The 24,620-nt window shown below is 41.1% G+C and overlaps 30 non-coding genes across 30 annotated transcripts; 3 read left to right on the forward strand and 27 right to left on the reverse strand.

The window, feature by feature from the left end:
• Positions 1–363: 363 nt before the first annotated feature.
• On the reverse strand, positions 364–436 carry TRNAK-UUU (transfer RNA lysine (anticodon UUU)). Its single transcript has one exon. It is a non-coding gene; the product is annotated as a tRNA-Lys (tRNA).
• A 769-nt stretch (positions 437–1,205) lies between these two features.
• Positions 1,206–1,278, reverse strand: TRNAK-UUU (transfer RNA lysine (anticodon UUU)). Its single transcript has one exon. It is a non-coding gene; the product is annotated as a tRNA-Lys (tRNA).
• A 767-nt stretch (positions 1,279–2,045) lies between these two features.
• On the reverse strand, positions 2,046–2,118 carry TRNAK-UUU (transfer RNA lysine (anticodon UUU)). The gene has a single exon. It is a non-coding gene; the product is annotated as a tRNA-Lys (tRNA).
• Positions 2,119–3,728: 1,610 nt separating this feature from the next.
• On the reverse strand, positions 3,729–3,801 carry TRNAK-UUU (transfer RNA lysine (anticodon UUU)). Its single transcript has one exon. It is a non-coding gene; the product is annotated as a tRNA-Lys (tRNA).
• Positions 3,802–4,568: 767 nt separating this feature from the next.
• On the reverse strand, positions 4,569–4,641 carry TRNAK-UUU (transfer RNA lysine (anticodon UUU)). The gene has a single exon. It is a non-coding gene; the product is annotated as a tRNA-Lys (tRNA).
• A 363-nt stretch (positions 4,642–5,004) lies between these two features.
• TRNAK-UUU (transfer RNA lysine (anticodon UUU)) lies at positions 5,005–5,077 on the reverse strand. Its single transcript has one exon. It is a non-coding gene; the product is annotated as a tRNA-Lys (tRNA).
• Positions 5,078–5,845: 768 nt separating this feature from the next.
• Positions 5,846–5,918, reverse strand: TRNAK-UUU (transfer RNA lysine (anticodon UUU)). The gene has a single exon. It is a non-coding gene; the product is annotated as a tRNA-Lys (tRNA).
• Positions 5,919–6,687: 769 nt separating this feature from the next.
• TRNAK-UUU (transfer RNA lysine (anticodon UUU)) lies at positions 6,688–6,760 on the reverse strand. Its single transcript has one exon. It is a non-coding gene; the product is annotated as a tRNA-Lys (tRNA).
• A 457-nt stretch (positions 6,761–7,217) lies between these two features.
• On the forward strand, positions 7,218–7,291 carry TRNAT-AGU (transfer RNA threonine (anticodon AGU)). The gene has a single exon. It is a non-coding gene; the product is annotated as a tRNA-Thr (tRNA).
• A 237-nt stretch (positions 7,292–7,528) lies between these two features.
• Positions 7,529–7,601, reverse strand: TRNAK-UUU (transfer RNA lysine (anticodon UUU)). Its single transcript has one exon. It is a non-coding gene; the product is annotated as a tRNA-Lys (tRNA).
• Positions 7,602–8,367: 766 nt separating this feature from the next.
• Positions 8,368–8,440, reverse strand: TRNAK-UUU (transfer RNA lysine (anticodon UUU)). Its single transcript has one exon. It is a non-coding gene; the product is annotated as a tRNA-Lys (tRNA).
• A 768-nt stretch (positions 8,441–9,208) lies between these two features.
• On the reverse strand, positions 9,209–9,281 carry TRNAK-UUU (transfer RNA lysine (anticodon UUU)). The gene has a single exon. It is a non-coding gene; the product is annotated as a tRNA-Lys (tRNA).
• Positions 9,282–10,050: 769 nt separating this feature from the next.
• TRNAK-UUU (transfer RNA lysine (anticodon UUU)) lies at positions 10,051–10,123 on the reverse strand. Its single transcript has one exon. It is a non-coding gene; the product is annotated as a tRNA-Lys (tRNA).
• A 767-nt stretch (positions 10,124–10,890) lies between these two features.
• Positions 10,891–10,963, reverse strand: TRNAK-UUU (transfer RNA lysine (anticodon UUU)). Its single transcript has one exon. It is a non-coding gene; the product is annotated as a tRNA-Lys (tRNA).
• Positions 10,964–11,731: 768 nt separating this feature from the next.
• On the reverse strand, positions 11,732–11,804 carry TRNAK-UUU (transfer RNA lysine (anticodon UUU)). The gene has a single exon. It is a non-coding gene; the product is annotated as a tRNA-Lys (tRNA).
• A 769-nt stretch (positions 11,805–12,573) lies between these two features.
• TRNAK-UUU (transfer RNA lysine (anticodon UUU)) lies at positions 12,574–12,646 on the reverse strand. Its single transcript has one exon. It is a non-coding gene; the product is annotated as a tRNA-Lys (tRNA).
• Positions 12,647–13,103: 457 nt separating this feature from the next.
• On the forward strand, positions 13,104–13,177 carry TRNAT-AGU (transfer RNA threonine (anticodon AGU)). Its single transcript has one exon. It is a non-coding gene; the product is annotated as a tRNA-Thr (tRNA).
• A 236-nt stretch (positions 13,178–13,413) lies between these two features.
• TRNAK-UUU (transfer RNA lysine (anticodon UUU)) lies at positions 13,414–13,486 on the reverse strand. Its single transcript has one exon. It is a non-coding gene; the product is annotated as a tRNA-Lys (tRNA).
• Positions 13,487–14,254: 768 nt separating this feature from the next.
• Positions 14,255–14,327, reverse strand: TRNAK-UUU (transfer RNA lysine (anticodon UUU)). Its single transcript has one exon. It is a non-coding gene; the product is annotated as a tRNA-Lys (tRNA).
• A 769-nt stretch (positions 14,328–15,096) lies between these two features.
• Positions 15,097–15,169, reverse strand: TRNAK-UUU (transfer RNA lysine (anticodon UUU)). The gene has a single exon. It is a non-coding gene; the product is annotated as a tRNA-Lys (tRNA).
• A 768-nt stretch (positions 15,170–15,937) lies between these two features.
• On the reverse strand, positions 15,938–16,010 carry TRNAK-UUU (transfer RNA lysine (anticodon UUU)). The gene has a single exon. It is a non-coding gene; the product is annotated as a tRNA-Lys (tRNA).
• A 1,204-nt stretch (positions 16,011–17,214) lies between these two features.
• On the reverse strand, positions 17,215–17,287 carry TRNAK-UUU (transfer RNA lysine (anticodon UUU)). The gene has a single exon. It is a non-coding gene; the product is annotated as a tRNA-Lys (tRNA).
• A 768-nt stretch (positions 17,288–18,055) lies between these two features.
• On the reverse strand, positions 18,056–18,128 carry TRNAK-UUU (transfer RNA lysine (anticodon UUU)). Its single transcript has one exon. It is a non-coding gene; the product is annotated as a tRNA-Lys (tRNA).
• Positions 18,129–18,896: 768 nt separating this feature from the next.
• TRNAK-UUU (transfer RNA lysine (anticodon UUU)) lies at positions 18,897–18,969 on the reverse strand. The gene has a single exon. It is a non-coding gene; the product is annotated as a tRNA-Lys (tRNA).
• A 1,204-nt stretch (positions 18,970–20,173) lies between these two features.
• Positions 20,174–20,246, reverse strand: TRNAK-UUU (transfer RNA lysine (anticodon UUU)). The gene has a single exon. It is a non-coding gene; the product is annotated as a tRNA-Lys (tRNA).
• A 768-nt stretch (positions 20,247–21,014) lies between these two features.
• On the reverse strand, positions 21,015–21,087 carry TRNAK-UUU (transfer RNA lysine (anticodon UUU)). The gene has a single exon. It is a non-coding gene; the product is annotated as a tRNA-Lys (tRNA).
• Positions 21,088–21,856: 769 nt separating this feature from the next.
• Positions 21,857–21,929, reverse strand: TRNAK-UUU (transfer RNA lysine (anticodon UUU)). Its single transcript has one exon. It is a non-coding gene; the product is annotated as a tRNA-Lys (tRNA).
• A 457-nt stretch (positions 21,930–22,386) lies between these two features.
• Positions 22,387–22,460, forward strand: TRNAT-AGU (transfer RNA threonine (anticodon AGU)). The gene has a single exon. It is a non-coding gene; the product is annotated as a tRNA-Thr (tRNA).
• Positions 22,461–22,697: 237 nt separating this feature from the next.
• On the reverse strand, positions 22,698–22,770 carry TRNAK-UUU (transfer RNA lysine (anticodon UUU)). The gene has a single exon. It is a non-coding gene; the product is annotated as a tRNA-Lys (tRNA).
• A 1,204-nt stretch (positions 22,771–23,974) lies between these two features.
• On the reverse strand, positions 23,975–24,047 carry TRNAK-UUU (transfer RNA lysine (anticodon UUU)). Its single transcript has one exon. It is a non-coding gene; the product is annotated as a tRNA-Lys (tRNA).
• Between the last annotated feature and the right edge of the window lie 573 nt (positions 24,048–24,620).

Below are 24,620 nucleotides of genomic sequence, written 5' to 3' on the forward strand. Positions count from 1 at the left end.
TTTCACTTCTGATTGATTACATGAGGAAGGAAAGGAGACCAGATGCAAAAAAGGTGCTGTGGCTTAGTTGGTTAAAGCGCCTGTCTAGTAAACAGGAGATCCTGAGTTCGAATCTCAGCAGCGCCTGTCTGCTTTTTTTTCGACCAATCTGTCTCCCCAATATTAAAACTTTGTACAAAGATTGCTGTTTCATGCTATTTAGAAGCACAGTCAGGCTTGAAATGTTGGCAAAGCATCCAAGAACTCTGGACTCCACTACCTTAGAGTCATATTGCCCAAGGTTGCGATGCCATCAGAAATAGCACATATTAGAATGAGCAATTCATATTTCCTGCTAAATTTTTTGTAAAAGAAGCAAAGATACGCCTGAACAGGGACTTGAACCCTGGACCCTCAGATTAAAAGTCTGATGCTCTACCGACTGAGCTATCCAGGCACAGGGATCACTGCCCATTTGAAACTTGATTTTCACTCTACAGCACCTCCATACATGGCTACCTCACTGGTCAATAAAGGAAATGAATTACTAGTGCATTACACACATTTTGACACTGGAGACATAACTTTTTTCAGTCATTCCGTATCCAGATATAGAGATTTGCAGCATCTAGGACTTTAATGTTCACCCACTTACGGATTTGAATGTTTTGCCACATTCATGAGTGCAAAATTGCTCCCCAGTAAAGGCGAACATGTGCTCCTCAATACACACACTGGGCAATGCAGTCCACTCTAAATCAACGATTAATGACATGCTCGTTTTGTGCAATGGAGTTTCAGTCAATTGGAAAACATTTTGTAAAGTTATATTGCAACAGAAGCCCAGCCTTAAAAAAAGTGGATTTCACTTCTAAATGATTACATGAGGAAGGAAAGGAGATCAGATGCAAAAGAGGTGCTGTGGCTTAGTTGGTTAAAGCGCCTGTCTAGTAAACAGGAGATACTGAGTTCGAATCTCAACAGCCCCTCTCTGCTTTTTTTTCGACCAATCTGTCTCCCCAATATTAAAACTTTGTACAAAGATTGTTATTTCATGCTATTTAGAAGCACAGTCAGGCTTGAAATGTTGGCAAAGCATCCAAGAATTCTGGACTCCACTACCTTAGAGTCATATTGCCCAAGGTTGCGATGCCATCAGAAATAGCACATATTAGAATGAGCAATTCATATTTCCTGCTAAATTTTTTGTAAAAGAAGCAAAGATACGCCTGAACAGGGACTTGAACCCTGGACCCTCAGATTAAAAGTCTGATGCTCTACCGACTGAGCTATCCAGGCACAGGGATCACTGCCTATTTGAAACTTGATTTTCACTCTACAGCACCTCCATACATGGCTACCTCACTGGTCAATAAAGGAAATGAATTACTAGTGCATTACACACATTTTGACACTGGAGACATAACTTTTTTCAGTCATTCCGTATCCAGATATAGAGATTTGCAGCATCTAGGACTTTAATGTTCACCCACTTACGGATTTGAATGTTTTGCCACATTCATGAGTGCAAACTTGCTCCCCAGTAAAGACGAACATGTGCTCCTCAATGCACACACTGGGCAATGCAGTCCACTCTAAATCGACGATTAATGACATGCTCGTTTTGTGCAATGGAGTTTCAGTCAATTGGAAAACATTTTGAAAAGTTATATTGCAACAGAAGCCCAGCCTTAAAAAAGTGGATTTCACTTCTAAATGATTACATGAGGAAGGAAAGGAGACCAGATGCAAAAAAGGTGCTGTGGCTTAGTTGGTTAAAGCGCCTGTCTAGTAAACAGGAGATCCTGAGTTCGAATCTCAGCAGCGCCTGTCTGCTTTTTTTCGACCAATCTGTCTCCCCAATATTAAAACTTTGTACAAAGATTGCTATTTCATGCTATTTAGAAGCACAGTCAGGCTTGATATGTTGGCAAAGCATCCAAGAACTCTGGACTCCACTACCTTAGAGTCATATTGCCCAAGGTTGCGATGCCATCAGAAATAGCACATATTAGAATGAGCAATTCATATTTCCTGCTTAATTTTTTGTAAAAGAAGCAAAGGTACGCCTGAACAGGGACTTGAACCCTGGACCCTCAGATTAAAAGTCTGATGCTCTACCGACTGAGCTATCCAGGCACAGGGATCACTGCCCATTTGAAACTTGATTTTCACTCTACAGCACCTCCATACATGGCTACCTCACTGGTCAATAAAGGAAATGAATTACTAGTGCATTACACACATTTTGACACTGGAGACATAACTTTTTTCAGTCATTCCGTATCCAGATATAGAGATTTGCAGCATCTAGGACTTTAATGTTCACCCACTTACGGATTTGAATGTTTTGCCACATTCATGAGTGCAAACTTGCTCCCCAGTAAAGACGAACATGTGCTCCTCAATGCACACACTGGGCAATGCAGTCCACTCTAAATCGACGATTAATGACATGCTCGTTTTGTGCAATGGAGTTTCAGTCAATTGGAAAACATTTTGAAAAGTTATATTGCAACAGAAGCCCAGCCTTAAAAAAGTGGATTTCACTTCTGATTGATTACATGAGGAAGGAAAGGAGACCAGATGCAAAAAAGGTGCTGTGGCTTAGTTGGTTAAAGCGCCTGTCTAGTAAACAGGAGATCCTGAGTTCGAATCTCAGCAGCGCCTGTCTGCTTTTTTTTCGACCAATCTGTCTCCCCAATATTAAAACTTTGTACAAAGATTGCTGTTTCATGCTATTTAGAAGCACAGTCAGGCTTGAAATGTTGGCAAAGCATCCAAGAACTCTGGACTCCACTACCTTAGAGTCATATTGCCCAAGGTTGCGATGCCATCAGAAATAGCACATATTAGAATGAGCAATTCATATTTCCTGCTAAATTTTTTGTAAAAGAAGCAAAGATACGCCTGAACAGGGACTTGAACCCTGGACCCTCAGATTAAAAGTCTGATGCTCTACTGACTGAGCTATCCAGGCACAGGGATCACTGCCCATTTGAAACTTGATTTTCACTCTACAGCACCTCCATACATGGCTACCTCACTGGTCAATAAAGGAAATGAATTACTAGTGCATTACACACATTTTGACACTGGAGACATAACTTTTTTCAGTCATTCCGTATCCAGATATAGAGATTTGCAGCATCTAGGACTTTAATGTTCACCCACTTACGGATTTGAATGTTTTGCCACATTCATGAGTGCAAAATTGCTCCCCAGTAAAGGCGAACATGTGCTCCTCAATACACACACTGGGCAATGAAGTCCACTCTAAATCAACGATTAATGACATGCTCGTTTTGTGCATTGGAGTTTCAGTCAATTGGAAAACATTTTGTAAAGTTATATTGCAACAGAAGCCCAGCCTTAAAAAAAGTGGATTTCACTTCTAAATGATTACATGAGGAAGGACAGGAGATCAGATGCCAAAGAGGTTTTGTGGCTTAGTTGGTTAAAGCGCCTGTCTAGTAAACTGGAGATCCTGAGTTCGAATCTCAGCAGTGCCTGTCTGCTTTTTTTTCGACCAATCTGTCTCCCCAATATTAAAACTTTGTACAAAGATTGTTATTTCATGCTATTTAGAAGCACAGTCAGGCTTGAAATGTTGGCAAAGCATCCAAGAATTCTGGACTCCACTACCTTAGAGTCATATTGCCCAAGGTTGCGATGCCATCAGAAATAGCACATATTAGAATGAGCAATTCATATTTCCTGCTAAATTTTTTGTAAAAGAAGCAAAGATACGCCTGAACAGGGACTTGAACCCTGGACCCTCAGATTAAAAGTCTGATGCTCTACCGACTGAGCTATCCAGGCACAGGGATCACTGCCCATTTGAAACTTGATTTTCACTCTACAGCACCTCCATACATGGCTACCTCACTGGTCAATAAAGGAAATGAATTACTAGTGCATTACACACATTTTGACACTGGAGACATAACTTTTTTCAGTCATTACGTATCCAGATATAGAGATTTGCAGCATCTAGGACTTTAATGTTCACCCACTTACGGATTTGAATGTTTTGCCACATTCATGAGTGCAAACTTGCTCCCCAGTAAAGACGAACATGTGCTCCTCAATGCACACACTGGGCAATGCAGTCCACTCTAAATCGACGATTAATGACATGCTCGTTTTGTGCAATGGAGTTTCAGTCAATTGGAAAACATTTTGAAAAGTTATATTGCAACAGAAGCCCAGCCTTAAAAAAGTGGATTTCACTTCTAAATGATTACATGAGGAAGGAAAGGAGACCAGATGCAAAAAAGGTGCTGTGGCTTAGTTGGTTAAAGCGCCTGTCTAGTAAACAGGAGATCCTGAGTTCGAATCTCAGCAGCGCCTGTCTGCTTTTTTTCGACCAATCTGTCTCCCCAATATTAAAACTTTGTACAAAGATTGCTATTTCATGCTATTTAGAAGCACAGTCAGGCTTGATATGTTGGCAAAGCATCCAAGAACTCTGGACTCCACTACCTTAGAGTCATATTGCCCAAGGTTGCGATGCCATCAGAAATAGCACATATTAGAATGAGCAATTCATATTTCCTGCTTAATTTTTTGTAAAAGAAGCAAAGGTACGCCTGAACAGGGACTTGAACCCTGGACCCTCAGATTAAAAGTCTGATGCTCTACCGACTGAGCTATCCAGGCTATCACTTCTAAATGATTACATGAGGAAGGAAAGGAGACCAGATGCAAAAAGGGTGCTGTGGCTTAGTTGGTTAAAGCGCCTGTCTAGTAAACAGGAGATCCTGAGTTCGAATCTCAGCAGTGCCTGTCTGCTTTTTTTTCGACCAATCTGTCTCCCCAATATTAAAACTTTGTACAAAGATTGCTATTTCATGCTATTTAGAAGCACAGTCAGGCTTGATATGTTGGCAAAGCATCCAAGAACTCTGGACTCCACTACCTTAGAGTCATATTGCCCACGGTTGCGATGCCATCAGAAATAGCACATATTAGAATGAGCAATTCATATTTCCTGCTTAATTTTTTGTAAAAGAAGCAAAGGTACGCCTGAACAGGGACTTGAACCCTGGACCCTCAGATTAAAAGTCTGATGCTCTACCGACTGAGCTATCCAGGCACAGGGATCACTGCCCATTTGAAACTTGATTTTCACTCTACAGCACCTCCATACATGGCTACCTCACTGGTCAATAAAGGAAATGAATTACTAGTGCATTACACACATTTTGACACTGGAGACATAACTTTTTTCAGTCATTCCGTATCCAGATATAGAGATTTGCAGCATCTAGGACTTTAATGTTCACCCACTTACGGATTTGAATGTTTTGCCACATTCATGAGTGCAAACTTGCTCCCCAGTAAAGACGAACATGTGCTCCTCAATGCACACACTGGGCAATGCAGTCCACTCTAAATCGACGATTAATGACATGCTCGTTTTGTGCAATGGAGTTTCAGTCAATTGGAAAACATTTTGAAAAGTTATATTGCAACAGAAGCCCAGCCTTAAAAAAGTGGATTTCACTTCTGATTGATTACATGAGGAAGGAAAGGAGACCAGATGCAAAAAAGGTGCTGTGGCTTAGTTGGTTAAAGCGCCTGTCTAGTAAACAGGAGATCCTGAGTTCGAATCTCAGCAGCGCCTGTCTGCTTTTTTTTCGACCAATCTGTCTCCCCAATATTAAAACTTTGTACAAAGATTGCTGTTTCATGCTATTTAGAAGCACAGTCAGGCTTGAAATGTTGGCAAAGCATCCAAGAACTCTGGACTCCACTACCTTAGAGTCATATTGCCCAAGGTTGCGATGCCATCAGAAATAGCACATATTAGAATGAGCAATTCATATTTCCTGCTAAATTTTTTGTAAAAGAAGCAAAGATACGCCTGAACAGGGACTTGAACCCTGGACCCTCAGATTAAAAGTCTGATGCTCTACCGACTGAGCTATCCAGGCACAGGGATCACTGCCCATTTGAAACTTGATTTTCACTCTACAGCACCTCCATACATGGCTACCTCACTGGTCAATAAAGGAAATGAATTACTAGTGCATTACACACATTTTGACACTGGAGACATAACTTTTTTCAGTCATTCCGTATCCAGATATAGAGATTTGCAGCATCTAGGACTTTAATGTTCACCCACTTACGGATTTGAATGTTTTGCCACATTCATGAGTGCAAAATTGCTCCCCAGTAAAGGCGAACATGTGCTCCTCAATACACACACTGGGCAATGCAGTCCACTCTAAATCAACGATTAATGACATGCTCGTTTTGTGCAATGGAGTTTCAGTCAATTGGAAAACATTTTGTAAAGTTATATTGCAACAGAAGCCCAGCCTTAAAAAAAGTGGATTTCACTTCTAAATGATTACATGAGGAAGGAAAGGAGATCAGATGCAAAAGAGGTGCTGTGGCTTAGTTGGTTAAAGCGCCTGTCTAGTAAACAGGAGATACTGAGTTCGAATCTCAACAGCCCCTCTCTGCTTTTTTTTCGACCAATCTGTCTCCCCAATATTAAAACTTTGTACAAAGATTGTTATTTCATGCTATTTAGAAGCACAGTCAGGCTTGAAATGTTGGCAAAGCATCCAAGAATTCTGGACTCCACTACCTTAGAGTCATATTGCCCAAGGTTGCGATGCCATCAGAAATAGCACATATTAGAATGAGCAATTCATATTTCCTGCTAAATTTTTTGTAAAAGAAGCAAAGATACGCCTGAACAGGGACTTGAACCCTGGACCCTCAGATTAAAAGTCTGATGCTCTACCGACTGAGCTATCCAGGCACAGGGATCACTGCCTATTTGAAACTTGATTTTCACTCTACAGCACCTCCATACATGGCTACCTCACTGGTCAATAAAGGAAATGAATTACTAGTGCATTACACACATTTTGACACTGGAGACATAACTTTTTTCAGTCATTCCGTATCCAGATATAGAGATTTGCAGCATCTAGGACTTTAATGTTCACCCACTTACGGATTTGAATGTTTTGCCACATTCATGAGTGCAAACTTGCTCCCCAGTAAAGACGAACATGTGCTCCTCAATGCACACACTGGGCAATGCAGTCCACTCTAAATCGACGATTAATGACATGCTCGTTTTGTGCAATGGAGTTTCAGTCAATTGGAAAACATTTTGAAAAGTTATATTGCAACAGAAGCCCAGCCTTAAAAAAGTGGATTTCACTTCTAAATGATTACATGAGGAAGGAAAGGAGACCAGATGCAAAAAAGGTGCTGTGGCTTAGTTGGTTAAAGCGCCTGTCTAGTAAACAGGAGGTCCTGAGTTCGAATCTCAGCAGCGCCTGTCTGCTTTTTTTTCGACCAATCTGTCTCCCCAATATTAAAACTTTGTACAAAGATTGCTGTTTCATGCTATTTAGAAGCACAGTCAGGCTTGAAATGTTGGCAAAGCATCCAAGAACTCTGGACTCCACTACCTTAGAGTCATATTGCCCAAGGTTGCGATGCCATCAGAAATAGCACATATTAGAATGAGCAATTCATATTTCCTGCTTAATTTTTTGTAAAAGAAGCAAAGGTACGCCTGAACAGGGACTTGAACCCTGGACCCTCAGATTAAAAGTCTGATGCTCTACCGACTGAGCTATCCAGGCAGATGGATCACTACCATTTGAAACTTGATTTTCACTCTACAGCACCTCCATACATGGCTACCTCACTGGTCAATAAAGGAAATGAATTACTAGTGCATTACACACATTTTGACACTGGAGACATAACTTTTTTCAGTCATTCCGTATCCAGATATAGAGATTTGCAGCATCTAGGACTTTAATGTTCACCCACTTACGGATTTGAATGTTTTGCCACATTAATGAGTGCAAACTTGCTCCCCAGTAAAGACGAACATGTGCTCCTCAATGCACACACTGGGCAATGCAGTCCACTCTAAATCGACGATTAATGACATGCTCGTTTTGTGCAATGGAGTTTCAGTCAATTGGAAAACATTTTGAAAAGTTATATTGCAACAGAAGCCCAGCCTTAAAAAAGTGGATTTCACTTCTAAATGATTACATGAGGAAGGAAAGGAGACCAGATGCAAAAAAGGTGCTGTGGCTTAGTTGGTTAAAGCGCCTGTCTAGTAAACAGGAGATCCTGAGTTCGAATCTCAGCAGCGCCTGTCTGCTTTTTTTCGACCAATCTGTCTCCCCAATATTAAAACTTTGTACAAAGATTGCTATTTCATGCTATTTAGAAGCACAGTCAGGCTTGATATGTTGGCAAAGCATCCAAGAACTCTGGACTCCACTACCTTAGAGTCATATTGCCCAAGGTTGCGATGCCATCAGAAATAGCACATATTAGAATGAGCAATTCATATTTCCTGCTTAATTTTTTGTAAAAGAAGCAAAGGTACGCCTGAACAGGGACTTGAACCCTGGACCCTCAGATTAAAAGTCTGATGCTCTACCGACTGAGCTATCCAGGCACAGGGATCACTGCCCATTTGAAACTTGATGTTCACTCTACAGCACCTCCATACATGGCTACCTCACTGGTCAATAAAGGAAATGAATTACTAGTGCATTACACACATTTTGACACTGGAGACATAACTTTTTTCAGTCATTCCGTATCCAGATATAGAGATTTGCAGCATCTAGGACTTTAATGTTCACCCACTTACGGATTTGAATGTTTTGCCACATTCATGAGTGCAAACTTGCTCCCCAGTAAAGACGAACGTGTGCTCCTCAATGCACACACTGGGCAATGCAGTCCACTCTAAATCGACGATTAATGACATGCTCGTTTTGTGCAATGGAGTTTCAGTCAATTGGAAAACATTTTGAAAAGTTATATTGCAACAGAAGCCCAGCCTTAAAAAAGTGGATTTCACTTCTGATTGATTACATGAGGAAGGAAAGGAGACCAGATGCAAAAAAGGTGCTGTGGCTTAGTTGGTTAAAGCGCCGGTCTAGTAAACAGGAGATCCTGAGTTTGAATCTCAGCAGCGCCTGTCTGCTTTTTTTTCGACCAATCTGTCTCCCCAATATTAAAACTTTGTACAAAGATTGCTATTTCATGCTATTCAGAAGCACAGTCAGGCTTGAAATGTTGGCAAAGCATCCAAGAACTCTGGACTCCACTACCTTAGAGTCATATTGCCCAAGGTTGCGATGCCATCAGAAACAGCACATATTAGAATGAGCAATTCATATTTCCTGCTTAATTTTTTGTAAAAGAAGCAAAGGTACGCCTGAACAGGGACTTGAACCCTGGACCCTCAGATTAAAAGTCTGATGCTCTACCGACTGAGCTATCCAGGCACAGGGATCACTGCCCATTTGAAACTTGATTTTCACTCTACAGCACCTCCATACATGGCTACCTCACTGGTCAATAAAGGAAATGAATTACTAGTGCATTACACACATTTTGACACTGGAGACATAACTTTTTTCAGTCATTCCGTATCCAGATATAGAGATTTGCAGCATCTAGGACTTTAATGTTCACCCACTTACGGATTTGAATGTTTTGCCACATTCATGAGTGCAAAATTGCTCCCCAGTAAAGGCGAACATGTGCTCCTCAATACACACACTGGGCAATGCAGTCCACTCTAAATCAACGATTAATGACATGCTCGTTTTGTGCAATGGAGTTTCAGTCAATTGGAAAACATTTTGTAAAGTTATATTGCAACAGAAGCCCAGCCTTAAAAAAAGTGGATTTCACTTCTAAATGATTACATGAGGAAGGAAAGGAGATCAGATGCAAAAGAGGTGCTGTGGCTTAGTTGGTTAAAGCGCCTGTCTAGTAAACAGGAGATCCTGAGTTCGAATCTCAGCAGCGCCTGTCTGCTTTTTTTTCGACCAATCTGTCTCCCCAATATTAAAACTTTGTACAAAGATTGTTATTTCATGCTATTTAGAAGCACAGTCATGCTTGAAATGTTGGCAAAGCATCCAAGAATTCTGGACTCCACTACCTTAGAGTCATATTGCCCAAGGTTGCGATGCCATCAGAAATAGCACATATTAGAATGAGCAATTCATATTTCCTGCTTAATTTTTTGTAAAAGAAGCAAAGGTACGCCTGAACAGGGACTTGAACCCTGGACCCTCAGATTAAAAGTCTGATGCTCTACCGACTGAGCTATCCAGGCACAAGGATCACTGCCCATTTGAAACTTGATTTTCACTCTACAGCACCTCCATACATGGCTACCTCACTGGTCAATAAAGGAAATGAATTACTAGTGCATTACACACATTTTGACACTGGAGACATAACTTTTTTCAGTCATTCCGTATCCAGATATAGAGATTTGCAGCATCTAGGACTTTAATGTTCACCCACTAACGGATTTGAATGTTTTGCCACATTCATGAGTGCAAACTTGCTCCCCAGTAAAGACGAACATGTGCTCCTCAATGCACACACTGGGCAATGCAGTCCACTCTAAATCGACGATTAATGACATGCTCGTTTTGTGCAATGGAGTTTCAGTCAATTGGAAAACATTTTGAAAAGTTATATTGCAACAGAAGCCCAGCCTTAAAAAAGTGGATTTCACTTCTAAATGATTACATGAGGAAGGAAAGGAGACCAGATGCAAAAAAGGTGCTGTGGCTTAGTTGGTTAAAGCGCCTGTCTAGTAAACAGGAGATCCTGAGTTCGAATCTCAGCAGCGCCTGTCTGCTTTTTTTCGACCAATCTGTCTCCCCAATATTAAAACTTTGTACAAAGATTGCTATTTCATGCTATTTAGAAGCACAGTCAGGCTTGATATGTTGGCAAAGCATCCAAGAACTCTGGACTCCACTACCTTAGAGTCATATTGCCCAAGGTTGCGATGCCATCAGAAATAGCACATATTAGAATGAGCAATTCATATTTCCTGCTTAATTTTTTGTAAAAGAAGCAAAGGTACGCCTGAACAGGGACTTGAACCCTGGACCCTCAGATTAAAAGTCTGATGCTCTACCGACTGAGCTATCCAGGCACAGGGATCACTGCCCATTTGAAACTTGATTTTCACTCTACAGCACCTCCATACATGGCTACCTCACTGGTCAATAAAGGAAATGAATTACTAGTGCATTACACACATTTTGACACTGGAGACATAACTTTTTTCAGTCATTCCGTATCCAGATATAGAGATTTGCAGCATCTAGGACTTTAATGTTCACCCACTTACGGATTTGAATGTTTTGCCACATTCATGAGTGCAAACTTGCTCCCCAGTAAAGACGAACATGTGCTCCTCAATGCACACACTGGGCAATGCAGTCCACTCTAAATCGACGATTAATGACATGCTCGTTTTGTGCAATGGAGTTTCAGTCAATTGGAAAACATTTTGAAAAGTTATATTGCAACAGAAGCCCAGCCTTAAAAAAGTGGATTTCACTTCTGATTGATTACATGAGGAAGGAAAGGAGACCAGATGCAAAAAAGGTGCTGTGGCTTAGTTGGTTAAAGCGCCTGTCTAGTAAACAGGAGATCCTGAGTTCGAATCTCAGCAGCGCCTGTCTGCTTTTTTTTCGACCAATCTGTCTCCCCAATATTAAAACTTTGTACAAAGATTGCTGTTTCATGCTATTTAGAAGCACAGTCAGGCTTGAAATGTTGGCAAAGCATCCAAGAACTCTGGACTCCACTACCTTAGAGTCATATTGCCCAAGGTTGCGATGCCATCAGAAATAGCACATATTAGAATGAGCAATTCATATTTCCTGCTAAATTTTTTGTAAAAGAAGCAAAGATACGCCTGAACAGGGACTTGAACCCTGGACCCTCAGATTAAAAGTCTGATGCTCTACCGACTGAGCTATCCAGGCACAGGGATCACTGCCCATTTGAAACTTGATTTTCACTCTACAGCACCTCCATACATGGCTACCTCACTGGTCAATAAAGGAAATGAATTACTAGTGCATTACACACATTTTGACACTGGAGACATAACTTTTTTCAGTCATTCCGTATCCAGATATAGAGATTTGCAGCATCTAGGACTTTAATGTTCACCCACTTACGGATTTGAATGTTTTGCCACATTCATGAGTGCAAAATTGCTCCCCAGTAAAGGCGAACATGTGCTCCTCAATACACACACTGGGCAATGAAGTCCACTCTAAATCAACGATTAATGACATGCTCGTTTTGTGCATTGGAGTTTCAGTCAATTGGAAAACATTTTGTAAAGTTATATTGCAACAGAAGCCCAGCCTTAAAAAAAGTGGATTTCACTTCTAAATGATTACATGAGGAAGGACAGGAGATCAGATGCCAAAGAGGTTTTGTGGCTTAGTTGGTTAAAGCGCCTGTCTAGTAAACTGGAGATCCTGAGTTCGAATCTCAGCAGTGCCTGTCTGCTTTTTTTTCGACCAATCTGTCTCCCCAATATTAAAACTTTGTACAAAGATTGTTATTTCATGCTATTTAGAAGCACAGTCAGGCTTGAAATGTTGGCAAAGCATCCAAGAATTCTGGACTCCACTACCTTAGAGTCATATTGCCCAAGGTTGCGATGCCATCAGAAATAGCACATATTAGAATGAGCAATTCATATTTCCTGCTAAATTTTTTGTAAAAGAAGCAAAGATACGCCTGAACAGGGACTTGAACCCTGGACCCTCAGATTAAAAGTCTGATGCTCTACCGACTGAGCTATCCAGGCACAGGGATCACTGCCCATTTGAAACTTGATTTTCACTCTACAGCACCTCCATACATGGCTACCTCACTGGTCAATAAAGGAAATGAATTACTAGTGCATTACACACATTTTGACACTGGAGACATAACTTTTTTCAGTCATTACGTATCCAGATATAGAGATTTGCAGCATCTAGGACTTTAATGTTCACCCACTTACGGATTTGAATGTTTTGCCACATTCATGAGTGCAAACTTGCTCCCCAGTAAAGACGAACATGTGCTCCTCAATGCACACACTGGGCAATGCAGTCCACTCTAAATCGACGATTAATGACATGCTCGTTTTGTGCAATGGAGTTTCAGTCAATTGGAAAACATTTTGAAAAGTTATATTGCAACAGAAGCCCAGCCTTAAAAAAGTGGATTTCACTTCTAAATGATTACATGAGGAAGGAAAGGAGACCAGATGCAAAAAAGGTGCTGTGGCTTAGTTGGTTAAAGCGCCTGTCTAGTAAACAGGAGATCCTGAGTTCGAATCTCAGCAGCACCTGTCTGCTTTTTTTCGACCAATCTGTCTCCCCAATATTAAAACTTTGTACAAAGATTGCTATTTCATGCTATTTAGAAGCACAGTCAGGCTTGATATGTTGGCAAAGCATCCAAGAACTCTGGACTCCACTACCTTAGAGTCATATTGCCCAAGGTTGCGATGCCATCAGAAATAGCACATATTAGAATGAGCAATTCATATTTCCTGCTTAATTTTTTGTAAAAGAAGCAAAGGTACGCCTGAACAGGGACTTGAACCCTGGACCCTCAGATTAAAAGTCTGATGCTCTACCGACTGAGCTATCCAGGCACAGGGATCACTGCCCATTTGAAACTTGATTTTCACTCTACAGCACCTCCATACATGGCTACCTCACTGGTCAATAAAGGAAATGAATTACTAGTGCATTACACACATTTTGACACTGGAGACATAACTTTTTTCAGTCATTCCGTATCCAGATATAGAGATTTGCAGCATCTAGGACTTTAATGTTCACCCACTTACGGATTTGAATGTTTTGCCACATTCATGAGTGCAAACTTGCTCCCCAGTAAAGACGAACATGTGCTCCTCAATGCACACACTGGGCAATGCAGTCCACTCTAAATCGACGATTAATGACATGCTCGTTTTGTGCAATGGAGTTTCAGTCAATTGGAAAACATTTTGAAAAGTTATATTGCAACAGAAGCCCAGCCTTAAAAAAGTGGATTTCACTTCTGATTGATTACATGAGGAAGGAAAGGAGACCAGATGCAAAAAAGGTGCTGTGGCTTAGTTGGTTAAAGCGCCTGTCTAGTAAACAGGAGATCCTGAGTTCGAATCTCAGCAGCGCCTGTCTGCTTTTTTTTCGACCAATCTGTCTCCCCAATATTAAAACTTTGTACAAAGATTGCTGTTTCATGCTATTTAGAAGCACAGTCAGGCTTGAAATGTTGGCAAAGCATCCAAGAACTCTGGACTCCACTACCTTAGAGTCATATTGCCCAAGGTTGCGATGCCATCAGAAATAGCACATATTAGAATGAGCAATTCATATTTCCTGCTAAATTTTTTGTAAAAGAAGCAAAGATACGCCTGAACAGGGACTTGAACCCTGGACCCTCAGATTAAAAGTCTGATGCTCTACCGACTGAGCTATCCAGGCACAGGGATCACTGCCCATTTGAAACTTGATTTTCACTCTACAGCACCTCCATACATGGCTACCTCACTGGTCAATAAAGGAAATGAATTACTAGTGCATTACACACATTTTGACACTGGAGACATAACTTTTTTCAGTCATTCCGTATCCAGATATAGAGATTTGCAGCATCTAGGACTTTAATGTTCACCCACTTACGGATTTGAATGTTTTGCCACATTCATGAGTGCAAAATTGCTCCCCAGTAAAGGCGAACATGTGCTCCTCAATACACACACTGGGCAATGCAGTCCACTCTAAATCAACGATTAATGACATGCTCGTTTTGTGCAATGGAGTTTCAGTCAATTGGAAAACATTTTGTAAAGTTATATTGCAACAGAAGCCCAGCCTTAAAAAAAGTGGATTTCACTTCTAAATGATTACATGAGGAAGGAAAGGAGATCAGATGCAAAAGAGGTGCTGTGGCTTAGTTGGTTAAAGCGCCTGTCTAGTAAACAGGAGATCCTGAGTTCGAATCTCAACAGCCCCTCTCTGCTTTTTTTTCGACCAATCTGTCTCCCCAATATTAAAACTTTGTACAAAGATTGTTATTTCATGCTATTTAGAAGCACAGTCAGGCTTGAAATGTTGGCAAAGCATCCAAGAATTCTGGACTCCACTACCTTAGAGTCATATTGCCCAAGGTTGCGATGCCATCAGAAATAGCACATATTAGAATGAGCAATTCATATTTCCTGCTAAATTTTTTGTAAAAGAAGCAAAGATACGCCTGAACAGGGACTTGAACCCTGGACCCTCAGATTAAAAGTCTGATGCTCTACCGACTGAGCTATCCAGGCACAGGGATCACTGCCTATTTGAAACTTGATTTTCACTCTACAGCACCTCCATACATGGCTACCTCACTGGTCAATAAAGGAAATGAATTACTAGTGCATTACACACATTTTGACACTGGAGACATAACTTTTTTCAGTCATTCCGTATCCAGATATAGAGATTTGCAGCATCTAGGACTTTAATGTTCACCCACTTACGGATTTGAATGTTTTGCCACATTCATGAGTGCAAACTTGCTCCCCAGTAAAGACGAACATGTGCTCCTCAATGCACACACTGGGCAATGCAGTCCACTCTAAATCGACGATTAATGACATGCTCGTTTTGTGCAATGGAGTTTCAGTCAATTGGAAAACATTTTGAAAAGTTATATTGCAACAGAAGCCCAGCCTTAAAAAAGTGGATTTCACTTCTAAATGATTACATGAGGAAGGAAAGGAGACCAGATGCAAAAAAGGTGCTGTGGCTTAGTTGGTTAAAGCGCCTGTCTAGTAAACAGGAGATCCTGAGTTTGAATCTCAGCAGCGCCTGTCTGCTTTTTTTTCGACCAATCTGTCTCCCCAATATTAAAACTTTGTACAAAGATTGCTATTTCATGCTATTTAGAAGCACAGTCAGGCTTGAAATGTTGGCAAAGCATCCAAGAACTCTGGACTCCACTACCTTAGAGTCATATTGCCCAAGGTTGCGATGCCATCAGAAATAGCACATATTAGAATGAGCAATTCATATTTCCTGCTTAATTTTTTGTAAAAGAAGCAAAGGTACGCCTGAACAGGGACTTGAACCCTGGACCCTCAGATTAAAAGTCTGATGCTCTACCGACTGAGCTATCCAGGCACAAGGATCACTGCCCATTTGAAACTTGATTTTCACTCTACAGCACCTCCATACAAGGCTACCTCACTGGTCAATAAAGGAAATGAATTACTAGTGCATTACACACATTTTGACACTGGAGACATAACTTTTTTCAGTCATTCCGTATCCAGATATAGAGATTTGCAGCATCTAGGACTTTAATGTTCACCCACTTACGGATTTGAATGTTTTGCCACATTCATGAGTGCAAACTTGCTCCCCAGTAAAGACGAACATGTGCTCCTCAATGCACACACTGGGCAATGCAGTCCACTCTAAATCGACGATTAATGACATGCTCGTTTTGTGCAATGGAGTTTCAGTCAATTGGAAAACATTTTGAAAAGTTATATTGCAACAGAAGCCCAGCCTTAAAAAAGTGGATTTCACTTCTGATTGATTACATGAGGAAGGAAAGGAGACCAGATGCAAAAAAGGTGCTGTGGCTTAGTTGGTTAAAGCGCCTGTCTAGTAAACAGGAGATCCTGAGTTCGAATCTCAGCAGCGCCTGTCTGCTTTTTTTTCGACCAATCTGTCTCCCCAATATTAAAACTTTGTACAAAGACTGCTATTTCATGCTATTTAGAAGCACAGTCAGGCTTGAAATGTTGGCAAAGCATCCAAGAACTCTGGACTCCACTACCTTAGAGTCATATTGCCCAAGGTTGCGATGCCATCAGAAACAGCACATATTAGAATGAGCAATTCATATTTCCTGCTTCATTTTTTGTAAAAGAAGCAAAGGTACACCTGAACAGGGACTTGAACCCTGGACCCTCAGATTAAAAGTCTGATGCTCTACCGACTGAGCTATCCAGGCTATCACTTCTAAATGATTACATGAGGAAGGAAAGGAGACCAGATGCAAAAAGGGTGCTGTGGCTTAGTTGGTTAAAGCGCCTGTCTAGTAAACAGGAGATCCTGAGTTCGAATCTCAGCAGTGCCTGTCTGCTTTTTTTTCGACCAATCTGTCTCCCCAATATTAAAACTTTGTACAAAGATTGCTATTTCATGCTATTTAGAAGCACAGTCAGGCTTGATATGTTGGCAAAGCATCCAAGAACTCTGGACTCCACTACCTTAGAGTCATATTGCCCAAGGTTGCGATGCCATCAGAAATAGCACATATTAGAATGAGCAATTCATATTTCCTGCTTAATTTTTTGTAAAAGAAGCAAAGGTACGCCTGAACAGGGACTTGAACCCTGGACCCTCAGATTAAAAGTCTGATGCTCTACCGACTGAGCTATCCAGGCACAGGGATCACTGCCCATTTGAAACTTGATTTTCACTCTACAGCACCTCCATACATGGCTACCTCACTGGTCAATAAAGGAAATGAATTTCTAGTGCATTACACACATTTTGACACTGGAGACATAACTTTTTTCAGTCATTCCGTATCCAGATATAGAGATTTGCAGCATCTAGGACTTTAATGTTCACCCACTTACGGATTTGAATGTTTTGCCACATTCATGAGTGCAAACTTGCTCCCCAGTAAAGACGAACATGTGCTCCTCAATGCACACACTGGGCAATGCAGTCCACTCTAAATCGACGATTAATGACATGCTCGTTTTGTGCAATGGAGTTTCAGTCAATTGGAAAACATTTTGAAAAGTTATATTGCAACAGAAGCCCAGCCTTAAAAAAGTGGATTTCACTTCTGATTGATTACATGAGGAAGGAAAGGAGACCAGATGCAAAAAAGGTGCTGTGGCTTAGTTGGTTAAAGCGCCTGTCTAGTAAACAGGAGATCCTGAGTTCGAATCTCAGCAGCGCCTGTCTGCTTTTTTTTCGACCAATCTGTCTCCCCAATATTAAAACTTTGTACAAAGATTGCTGTTTCATGCTATTTAGAAGCACAGTCAGGCTTGAAATGTTGGCAAAGCATCCAAGAACTCTGGACTCCACTACCTTAGAGTCATATTGCCCAAGGTTGCGATGCCATCAGAAATAGCACATATTAGAATGAGCAATTCATATTTCCTGCTAAATTTTTTGTAAAAGAAGCAAAGATACGCCTGAACAGGGACTTGAACCCTGGACCCTCAGATTAAAAGTCTGATGCTCTACCGACTGAGCTATCCAGGCACAGGGATCACTGCCTATTTGAAACTTGATTTTCACTCTACAGCACCTCCATACATGGCTACCTCACTGGTCAATAAAGGAAATGAATTACTAGTGCATTACACACATTTTGACACTGGAGACATAACTTTTTTCAGTCATTCCGTATCCAGATATAGAGATTTGCAGCATCTAGGACTTTAATGTTCACCCACTTACGGATTTGAATGTTTTGCCACATTCATGAGTGCAAACTTGCTCCCCAGTAAAGACGAACATGTGCTCCTCAATGCACACACTGGGCAATGCAGTCCACTCTAAATCGACGATTAATGACATGCTCGTTTTGTGCAATGGAGTTTCAGTCAATTGGAAAACATTTTGAAAAGTTATATTGCAACAGAAGCCCAGCCTTAAAAAAGTGGATTTCACTTCTAAATGATTACATGAGGAAGGAAAGGAGACCAGATGCAAAAAAGGTGCTGTGGCTTAGTTGGTTAAAGCGCCTGTCTAGTAAACAGGAGATCCTGAGTTTGAATCTCAGCAGCGCCTGTCTGCTTTTTTTTCGACCAATCTGTCTCCCCAATATTAAAACTTTGTACAAAGATTGCTATTTCATGCTATTTAGAAGCACAGTCAGGCTTGAAATGTTGGCAAAGCATCCAAGAACTCTGGACTCCACTACCTTAGAGTCATATTGCCCAAGGTTGCGATGCCATCAGAAATAGCACATATTAGAATGAGCAATTCATATTTCCTGCTTAATTTTTTGTAAAAGAAGCAAAGGTACGCCTGAACAGGGACTTGAACCCTGGACCCTCAGATTAAAAGTCTGATGCTCTACCGACTGAGCTATCCAGGCACAAGGATCACTGCCCATTTGAAACTTGATTTTCACTCTACAGCACCTCCATACAAGGCTACCTCACTGGTCAATAAAGGAAATGAATTACTAGTGCATTACACACATTTTGACACTGGAGACATAACTTTTTTCAGTCATTCCGTATCCAGATATAGAGATTTGCAGCATCTAGGACTTTAATGTTCACCCACTTACGGATTTGAATGTTTTGCCACATTCATGAGTGCAAACTTGCTCCCCAGTAAAGACGAACATGTGCTCCTCAATGCACACACTGGGCAATGCAGTCCACTCTAAATCGACGATTAATGACATGCTCGTTTTGTGCAATGGAGTTTCAGTCAGTTGGAAAACATTTTGAAAAGTTATATTGCAACAGAAGCCCAGCCTTAAAAAAGTGGATTTCACTTCTGATTGATTACATGAGGAAGGAAAGGAGACCAGATGCAAAAAAGGTGCTGTGGCTTAGTTGGTTAAAGCGCCTGTCTAGTAAACAGGAGATCCTGAGTTCGAATCTCAGCAGCGCCTGTCTGCTTTTTTTTCGACCAATCTGTCTCCCCAATATTAAAACTTTGTACAAAGACTGCTATTTCATGCTATTTAGAAGCACAGTCAGGCTTGAAATGTTGGCAAAGCATCCAAGAACTCTGGACTCCACTACCTTAGAGTCATATTGCCCAAGGTTGCGATGCCATCAGAAACAGCACATATTAGAATGAGCAATTCATATTTCCTGCTTCATTTTTTGTAAAAGAAGCAAAGGTACACCTGAACAGGGACTTGAACCCTGGACCCTCAGATTAAAAGTCTGATGCTCTACCGACTGAGCTATCCAGGCTATCACTTCTAAATGATTACATGAGGAAGGAAAGGAGACCAGATGCAAAAAGGGTGCTGTGGCTTAGTTGGTTAAAGCGCCTGTCTAGTAAACAGGAGATCCTGAGTTCGAATCTCAGCAGTGCCTGTCTGCTTTTTTTTCGACCAATCTGTCTCCCCAATATTAAAACTTTGTACAAAGATTGCTATTTCATGCTATTTAGAAGCACAGTCAGGCTTGATATGTTGGCAAAGCATCCAAGAACTCTGGACTCCACTACCTTAGAGTCATATTGCCCAAGGTTGCGATGCCATCAGAAATAGCACATATTAGAATGAGCAATTCATATTTCCTGCTTAATTTTTTGTAAAAGAAGCAAAGGTACGCCTGAACAGGGACTTGAACCCTGGACCCTCAGATTAAAAGTCTGATGCTCTACCGACTGAGCTATCCAGGCACAGGGATCACTGCCCATTTGAAACTTGATTTTCACTCTACAGCACCTCCATACATGGCTACCTCACTGGTCAATAAAGGAAATGAATTACTAGTGCATTACACACATTTTGACACTGGAGACATAACTTTTTTCAGTCATTCCGTATCCAGATATAGAGATTTGCAGCATCTAGGACTTTAATGTTCACCCACTTACGGATTTGAATGTTTTGCCACATTCATGAGTGCAAACTTGCTCCCCAGTAAAGACGAACATGTGCTCCTCAATGCACACACTGGGCAATGCAGTCCACTCTAAATCGACGATTAATGACATGCTCGTTTTGTGCAATGGAGTTTCAGTCAATTGGAAAACATTTTGAAAAGTTATATTGCAACAGAAGCCCAGCCTTAAAAAAGTGGATTTCACTTCTGATTGATTACATGAGGAAGGAAAGGAGACCAGATGCAAAAAAGGTGCTGTGGCTTAGTTGGTTAAAGCGCCTGTCTAGTAAACAGGAGATCCTGAGTTCGAATCTCAGCAGCGCCTGTCTGCTTTTTTTTCGACCAATCTGTCTCCCCAATATTAAAACTTTGTACAAAGATTGCTATTTCATGCTATTTAGAAGCACAGTCAGGCTTGATATGTTGGCAAAGCATCCAAGAACTCTGGACTCCACTACCTTAGAGTCATATTGCCCAAGGTTGCGATGCCATCAGAAATAGCACATATTAGAATGAGCAATTCATATTTCCTGCTTAATTTTTTGTAAAAGAAGCAAAGGTACGCCTGAACAGGGACTTGAACCCTGGACCCTCAGATTAAAAGTCTGATGCTCTACCGACTGAGCTATCCAGGCACAGGGATCACTGCCCATTTGAAACTTGATTTTCACTCTACAGCACCTCCATACATGGCTACCTCACTGGTCAATAAAGGAAATGAATTACTAGTGCATTACACACATTTTGACACTGGAGACATAACTTTTTTCAGTCATTCCGTATCCAGATATAGAGATTTGCAGCATCTAGGACTTTAATGTTCACCCACTTACGGATTTGAATGTTTTGCCACATTCATGAGTGCAAAATTGCTCCCCAGTAAAGGCGAACATGTGCTCCTCAATACACACACTGGGCAATGCAGTCCACTCTAAATCAACGATTAATGACATGCTCGTTTTGTGCAATGGAGTTTCAGTCAATTGGAAAACATTTTGTAAAGTTATATTGCAACAGAAGCCCAGCCTTAAAAAAAGTGGATTTCACTTCTAAATGATTACATGAGGAAGGAAAGGAGATCAGATGCAAAAGAGGTGCTGTGGCTTAGTTGGTTAAAGCGCCTGTCTAGTAAACAGGAGATCCTGAGTTCGAATCTCAACAGCCCCTCTCTGCTTTTTTTTCGACCAATCTGTCTCCCCAATATTAAAACTTTGTACAAAGATTGTTATTTCATGCTATTTAGAAGCACAGTCAGGCTTGAAATGTTGGCAAAGCATCCAAGAATTCTGGACTCCACTACCTTAGAGTCATATTGCCCAAGGTTGCGATGCCATCAGAAATAGCACATATTAGAATGAGCAATTCATATTTCCTGCTAAATTTTTTGTAAAAGAAGCAAAGATACGCCTGAACAGGGACTTGAACCCTGGACCCTCAGATTAAAAGTCTGATGCTCTACCGACTGAGCTATCCAGGCACAGGGATCACTGCCTATTTGAAACTTGATTTTCACTCTACAGCACCTCCATACATGGCTACCTCACTGGTCAATAAAGGAAATGAATTACTAGTGCATTACACACATTTTGACACTGGAGACATAACTTTTTTCAGTCATTCCGTATCCAGATATAGAGATTTGCAGCATCTAGGACTTTAATGTTCACCCACTTACGGATTTGAATGTTTTGCCACATTCATGAGTGCAAACTTGCTCCCCAGTAAAGACGAACATGTGCTCCTCAATGCACACACTGGGCAATGCAGTCCACTCTAAATCGACGATTAATGACATGCTCGTTTTGTGCAATGGAGTTTCAGTCAATTGGAAAACATTTTGAAAAGTTATATTGCAACAGAAGCCCAGCCTTAAAAAAGTGGATTTCACTTCTAAATGATTACATGAGGAAGGAAAGGAGACCAGATGCAAAAAAGGTGCTGTGGCTTAGTTGGTTAAAGCGCCTGTCTAGTAAACAGGAGGTCCTGAGTTCGAATCTCAGCAGCGCCTGTCTGCTTTTTTTTCGACCAATCTGTCTCCCCAATATTAAAACTTTGTACAAAGATTGCTGTTTCATGCTATTTAGAAGCACAGTCAGGCTTGAAATGTTGGCAAAGCATCCAAGAACTCTGGACTCCACTACCTTAGAGTCATATTGCCCAAGGTTGCGATGCCATCAGAAATAGCACATATTAGAATGAGCAATTCATATTTCCTGCTTAATTTTTTGTAAAAGAAGCAAAGGTACGCCTGAACAGGGACTTGAACCCTGGACCCTCAGATTAAAAGTCTGATGCTCTACCGACTGAGCTATCCAGGCACAAGGATCACTGCCCATTTGAAACTTGATTTTCACTCTACAGCACCTCCATACATGGCTACCTCACTGGTCAATAAAGGAAATGAATTACTAGTGCATTACACACATTTTGACACTGGAGACATAACTTTTTTCAGTCATTCCGTATCCAGATATAGAGATTTGCAGCATCTAGGACTTTAATGTTCACCCACTTACGGATTTGAATGTTTTGCCACATTCATGAGTGCAAACTTGCTCCCCAGTAAAGACGAACATGTGCTCCTCAATGCACACACTGGGCAATGCAGTCCACTCTAAATCGACGATTAATGACATGCTCGTTTTGTGCAATGGAGTTTCAGTCAATTGGAAAACATTTTGAAAAGTTATATTGCAACAGAAGCCCAGCCTTAAAAAAGTGGATTTCACTTCTGATTGATTACATGAGGAAGGAAAGGAGACCAGATGCAAAAAAGGTGCTGTGGCTTAGTTGGTTAAAGCGCCTGTCTAGTAAACAGGAGATCCTGAGTTTGAATCTCAGCAGCGCCTGTCTGCTTTTTTTTCGACCAATCTGTCTCCCCAATATTAAAACTTTGTACAAAGACTGCTATTTCATGCTATTTAGAAGCACAGTCAGGCTTGAAATGTTGGCAAAGCATCCAAGAACTCTGGACTCCACTACCTTAGAGTCATATTGCCCAAGGTTGCGATGCCATCAGAAACAGCACATATTAGAATGAGCAATTCATATTTCCTGCTTCATTTTTTGTAAAAGAAGCAAAGGTACACCTGAACAGGGACTTGAACCCTGGACCCTCAGATTAAAAGTCTGATGCTCTACCGACTGAGCTATCCAGGCTATCACTTCTAAATGATTACATGAGGAAGGAAAGGAGACCAGATGCAAAAAGGGTGCTGTGGCTTAGTTGGTTAAAGCGCCTGTCTAGTAAACAGGAGATCCTGAGTTCGAATCTCAGCAGTGCCTGTCTGCTTTTTTTTCGACCAATCTGTCTCCCCAATATTAAAACTTTGTACAAAGATTGCTATTTCATGCTATTTAGAAGCACAGTCAGGCTTGATATGTTGGCAAAGCATCCAAGAACTCTGGACTCCACTACCTTAGAGTCATATTGCCCAAGGTTGCGATGCCATCAGAAATAGCACATATTAGAATGAGCAATTCATATTTCCTGCTTAATTTTTTGTAAAAGAAGCAAAGGTACGCCTGAACAGGGACTTGAACCCTGGACCCTCAGATTAAAAGTCTGATGCTCTACCGACTGAGCTATCCAGGCACAGGGATCACTGCCCATTTGAAACTTGATTTTCACTCTACAGCACCTCCATACATGGCTACCTCACTGGTCAATAAAGGAAATGAATTACTAGTGCATTACACACATTTTGACACTGGAGACATAACTTTTTTCAGTCATTCCGTATCCAGATATAGAGATTTGCAGCATCTAGGACTTTAATGTTCACCCACTTACGGATTTGAATGTTTTGCCACATTCATGAGTGCAAACTTGCTCCCCAGTAAAGACGAACATGTGCTCCTCAATGCACACACTGGGCAATGCAGTCCACTCTAAATCGACGATTAATGACATGCTCGTTTTGTGCAATGGAGTTTCAGTCAATTGGAAAACATTTTGAAAAGTTATATTGCAACAGAAGCCCAGCCTTAAAAAAGTGGATTTCACTTCTGATTGATTACATGAGGAAGGAAAGGAGACCAGATGCAAAAAAGGTGCTGTGGCTTAGTTGGTTAAAGCGCCTGTCTAGTAAACAGGAGATCCTGAGTTCGAATCTCAGCAGCGCCTGTCTGCTTTTTTTTCGACCAATCTGTCTCCCCAATATTAAAA

This window comes from Ambystoma mexicanum, unplaced genomic scaffold (assembly GCF_040938575.1).
Source record: "Ambystoma mexicanum isolate Mex_15411 unplaced genomic scaffold, UKY_AmexF1_1 Mex_scaf1, whole genome shotgun sequence".
In the NCBI taxonomy this organism is placed as follows: domain Eukaryota; kingdom Metazoa; phylum Chordata; class Amphibia; order Caudata; family Ambystomatidae; genus Ambystoma; species Ambystoma mexicanum.